General features: G+C 39.9%; 1 pseudogene; it reads right to left on the reverse strand.

Annotated features, from left to right (window-relative positions):
* Positions 1 to 4965, reverse strand: part of LOC114031648 — a 44279-nt pseudogene extending 39314 nt beyond the window's left edge.
* Positions 4966 to 6000: the final 1035 nt, after the last annotated feature.

A 6000-nucleotide genomic window follows, 5' to 3' on the forward strand; every position in this document is an offset into this window, starting at 1 on the left:
GCCTGATCACTTTGTAATCACCCCTCATACCATAGTTTCCACAAAAAAAGTCTCCTTTCAGTCACTTCATTAACATCTGAACACAACAAATGACAGCATGTTTTTATTTCCTTGGTTCTATGGTTTAGTTGGCTCAAATGCCTGCATAGTGGGCCCACTGGCCCACGTTCCGAGTCACCACCAGTAACAACCACCAGCCAACTGAAACCAAAAGTCAGGTAACTCTAAGAGTCCTGGAATGTCAGTGGCCCCCAGTTCCTGCTTCCAAGCCAGTCCCCACTGCCATCAACCTGAGAAACAATTGCTGTGGAGATGAGCCCCATCAATTGCTTAGGCAGGTGTTAAGACCTTCACTTTCCAGGTAACCAGACTGAAGTCCCAGAAAAATGTTATCAACACCAAAGTCCTTGATACTATCTAATAATTCAATATTAGAAATACATATAATTTTATTGGTAGAAATGACACTAAAGATGTTTTGCCATTGCACCCATAGGCCTTTCCACATTCTTGTAGCTGAAAACTCCTCTATATATAGTCTCCTCCATTAGAAGGCCCTGTCTCCACTCTTCTATTTGTATCCCCAGTACTTAGCACAGCACTTTGCTTCTAGCAAGTGCTTTAAAATGCTTTTTCATTCATTCATTCATTCATTTAAGTTCCAGAAGGGCCTTTCTTTTTCAGAGAAAAGGTGCACCATGATAGATAGAAAGTCAGACTTGAAGCCAGGAAGGCCTGAGTTCAAGTCCCACATTTAATATATGCTGACTGTGACCCTGGGGAAGACACTTAAGCTCTCAATGCTTTAGGAAACTCAAACTAGATTACAGAGGTTTCAGCTTGTATTGGCAGAAGGAGTTTCCTCCCTGGAGGGTTCCCTGGACTGATGAAATCACACGTCCAGTTCCTATCCATTTTCATTTCCACTCACACATCACAATTTAGAAAGCAATTAACTTGGATATGCCTGACTTTAGAATATATACCTGAAGACACAGAGTTCAAATCATCTTTTTCAGGAAGAGTAGTGTTGAAAAAGGGCTTCCATAAACAATCCAAATAAGTCTGGCCTGGGTAGCTAACAATAACCATTATGCAGTTGGGGCTGTGTTGGACAATACTTGGAATGGCTGACTTAAAAATCTCCACATTTCCATAAACCAAGTAGACTTTGTCCCTTTTCCTGGTGTATACCAGCTGTGAAGATAATTAGCTTCAAGTCTGCAGTCACTTTGTAGTCTAGAGAAAATGTTGAATAGAAAATAGAACAAGCCTGAAAATAATTTCAGTGTTTTATCCTAAAAAGTTTGCCCCTTACCTGGGTTAACCATCCTTGCCTATTCCAGTCACATAAGACCTATTAACATAAGAATTTTCTTTAAACTTCTTCTCAATGTGCTCATCTTTTATACATATTGGCGTCCCTTTCAGCAGTACTGCTGTCCCTTCAGCCCTCTTAACTGGAAAGACAAGTGAGAACAGTAAATAAAAGCAGTGGTTCCAATGCTACTATCAAAATACACAAGCTCTCCTACTTAACAAATGCAACCTCAATCTCTACCTGCATCTCTACTTCTCAAGGAGAAAGAATGTGAGATATTCTCACACTGGCTAAATTTAATTCTTTCAGTTATGTGGCTACTAGATATATACCAGTATGGATAAGAAATCTGAAGATGTAGGAATTTGTACTTTAACTTGGTCCTACATTTAAAATGAGATGTATTACTTTATCATGAAATTTAATACTGGGGAAACCTTAGCTATTATTCAGTATAACCCCTTCATTTTGCACACGCAGAAACTAATGCCTAAAGAGGCTAAATGATTTTTCACAAAGTTATTAAGTAGCACTATCAAGATTCAAAAGAGGCCTTTTGATTACAAATCAGTGCTTTTTCCATGACACCACACTAATAATGACAATAACAAGTCATAGTCAGGTCTTGCATGTAACATACAAGGTACTTTACCAATCTTAAAAAATTATTCCATCCATCAGACACGCCAAAATATTTCATTGTTCATCCAGCTATCCTTGTTCAAAATACAAATTTCTGCTATTTAGAAGATAATTTATAATATTCTAGTGGAAAATAACTACTCACAAAAACTATAAACAATAGTTTAAAGCTTTCTATTGATTCATACTACTAGATAATTGATATACTAGATAAGACAAAAGACTGTTCATTCAATGCTCTCATTCCTTGTTCATATCTTAATCTGTTAATAACAGCAATCTAAGACATTAACCTGTGCCAGAGACAATCTTTGGCATGTTAATGAATTGGCTGCCATGCTGAAGACCCATCATCTGTCCCTTTACTCTGTTTTCATCAGCATCTACAAGGGCAAGTTCATCAGTCAACTCCTGTAAAACACAAAATGTCATTAAAAAGAGAAAAAATAAATACATGATATCTTTAAGGGTAAAAGGAAAATTCTTGAAATGCTAATCTGTGTTTAGCCAACAGGAGAGAAAGATAACAAGAAGACTAAAGAGATATAACCACCTTCAAGTACTGAAAAAGTTATCTATCATATGGAGATGGTTGCAGATTTGTTCTGTCTTGCTCCAAAAGGGCAGACTATAAGCAGTGAATAGAGTTAAAATTTCACTAAAATAGTCAAAAAGGACCTCAGAAGTCATCTGATCCAACCTATGTAACTGAATAGCCACCTATCTCCTCCCCAACATTCCCAAAAGGTGATCATCTAGTCTCCATTTGAAGACTTCTGTTAACAAGGAACTCACTACCTTACAAAGCAGTCAAATTCACTTTTGGACAGTTCTATTAAGAAGTTTTTACATTGTGTCAGAATCTACTTCCCTATCACTATTACCCACTGGGCTTAATAGTCACCTTGAGAAATTTAAAATAATGCAAATTTTTAGGATTTACAAAGCACCTAACCTTCCTCACAACAAAGGTAGACAGAGCAAGTATTAATACGCAAAGGGATCTGTGACCTCATCACTTGTAGATCACAATCCATCTATGCCTGTCCAAATCGCTAGCACGTCCATTTGACCTGCTACCTTGCCTTCCCTAGAAGTCAAAAGAATACCAGCGGCATACTTTGGCTGTCCATCTGTTACCCTTTCCCTCAACACAGGACTAGCTCATCTCTTTTTTTCAAATCATACATTTCCCTCATATTTCATTCCTTCAAAAATTCTTTGTCATACAGTTTATGCCTGCTCATACTCACCAATTGCCTTTCCATTGCCCTCTGTATGATACATAAAACAAGCATTATCTTCTCCATTTTCTAGGCCTTAGAGGTTAAGCGATTTGTTAAAGGTAACAAAATTTTTAACCTAACTTTTTAAATTCCAAGTCCTATGATCTTTCACCTGCACTGTCACCTAAGAGATACTGCAAGAGAAATTAAGCACCTATTAGCACACTTAGTTTATGTTCACAAATGCTTAGATTACAAAGCTGATATTATTATATAGAGGACTAATGATGAAAGCTATTTAATAGTAAAATAAATGGTCTCTGGAGTTGACAAAAAATAGGAAGAAATAACTGATACTCTAACCGTCATTCATATACCAACTGAGTGGATGCATGAGGGGATGTGGGAGAGTAGAATGAGAGAGATGAAGAACAGGCTTTAACATATGGAGAAGAAAAAACTGTTAGCAGTTGATAGCAGCTGCTGTCAGAGACCACCTACAGTTAGTTCCTGTTTGGGTTTTGCAACATAGTCTAAACCAGACATGACATTTACACACTTTTAGTCCTGACTAATTTCTGGAATGGAATCCACTATATGAAGAGTTTGAAGTATTACCTGTAAATATGCTATTCCTATGCACAGAAGTCTATAGCCCAAGAAGTTTTGAGTTCAATATTGATTTACTGACTTAAAAGAGGATTATATTCTAACATGAGGTGAGCAACCAGTACAGTCCCAAGTTTCTCCAGTGGAGATAAGCAATGCTGGCAGGTACAACTAGGTACAACTTAGAAACCTGAAATCTACAAAAGACTTTTAGGAAAAGAGAAGAAAAGACCAAGAAACAAAAAGCCTGCAGAAGCGAAAAGGAAAAACACAAAGAAACGAAGTTCAAAGTGGTCAAGTACTACTTAGCTAGTACCCATGTAATACGCTGTATAACAGTTCTAATACTCAGTCACCAGTTTCTTAAGTTTTCATTTGTGTATGAATTCCAATTCACAGGCTAAACAGACTTGTATTAAGAGCTTTACAGCTCTGGCTTCCTTATTCTAGGATCTCACTTACTCTTATTAAAATACTGATAGTACATGCCATGCCAACTTCACCAGCCTGTATAATGGAGACCTTATTTCGGGGAGGAGACTCTTCCTTAATAAGATTCTCCATCAGCTGATCCTTGACAGACACCATCTTAGAAACCTGGCAAAGTGGAAAAAATAACACATCACTCTGTTTGGTATGATTAATTTCACAATCATCAAGATATACACAAAACACCAGATTCTCTATATTCACAGATGACAAATTTCATAGCTGGCTTGTTTTACACCCGACCCAAAATGAGAGAATTGCTTTGTATGACCAGTAAGATCCCTTCCAGCTCCAAATCCGGAATCCTGTGATATCTACCCATAAAATGTTGCCCACCTGGTAGGGGACAAATGAGAAGAAAGAATAGAACCAGGTTAAGAAAAAGCAGAAGGAAAACTTGCATTCCTATTGTGCTTTGAAGTTTGCAAAACACTCTACAAACATGATCTCATTTTTGCATAACAATGTAAGTATTGTTACCCTCATTTTACAGAAAAGAAAACTGGGGCTCAGAGAGAGAAAGTGATTCACTCACAGTCACCAGGATCAGAAGCAGCATTTTAACCTCACGTCTTCCTGATCCAAGTCGGGAGCCCCATGCACCACATTCTTAAGTTCAACCCCTTTCACTTTACAAATGAGGATATTGTGCACCCTGAGGCTAAGTAACTCTTAAGTAGGCAGACTGGGACCAGAATCCAAATCCAGAGTTCCTCCCTCTACACCGGGGGCTGGGCAGGTAGAAGCAGGCTTCGAGGAAGCTGCGGCCGGGGCAGACTCAAGCCCAGCAAGCTGCCTCCCGCACCCTCACTGCGCATGCGCGAGGCTCGGGTCCGCCTTCCGTTCCAGGCCGCGACACCTCCTCGCTCGGGGGCACCTCTATTCATCTCCCTACTCACACGGGCCAAAGGCCAGGCGACTCTCCTGGAACAGCTCTCCACCCTGCGGGGGCTCAGAGCTGTGCCTGGTTGAGTGAGGTCGGGGCTCCAATAAACCATCGCATAGCTCTCCTCTCTGGAAGGCACAGCGAGGCAAGGCGGGAACAGCCCGGGCTGTCCACTAACAGCCGTTGACCCCGCCCTTAGTTCCTTCGCCTGCGCAGCTCCGCTTCCTCAGGTATCCTGGGTAGGGGGCGGAGCCAAGGGAGGGACACGGGAGAGCCACGAGTAGGCCTAGGGAGTCGGCCATATTTGAGGGCAAGTTTTGAGTCCAAAAAATGGCTACGAGTAGCGGGTCTTCACGCCGGGCCTTACTCAAGAAACCACCGGACCAGCGTAGGTGAAGACCCCAGGAGACCATTCTTATGATTATAAAATTATAATTATATATTAGTTATATGTTTAGACATAAGTATTCTTACATACTTATATATTATCTATCGTATAATTATATAACAATTATGTAATCATAACATTCTTATGATTCAATAAGATTTTATTAAACATCTATTAAGTGCTAGGAATTTATTATAATTTTTAAGGGTGGGCCTTTGATTTCATTGGTGTAGGGAGCTCTTGGTGACAAAGCTCATTCTACCAATCCAAATCATCAACTCTTCTCCAATTTAGCCTTTTTTTTTTTTTTTTGCTCAACGCAGTGGGGTGAAGTGACTTGCCCAGGGTCACACAGCTAGTAAGTGTCAAGTGTCTGAGAGTTCAGGGCTGGTGCTCTACCCACTGTGCCATCTGGCTGCTCCCTCCAATTTAATCTTAG

Source organism: Vombatus ursinus, unplaced genomic scaffold (assembly GCF_900497805.2).
Source record: "Vombatus ursinus unplaced genomic scaffold, bare-nosed wombat genome assembly UNPS02015202.1, whole genome shotgun sequence".
NCBI lineage: Eukaryota > Metazoa > Chordata > Mammalia > Diprotodontia > Vombatidae > Vombatus > Vombatus ursinus.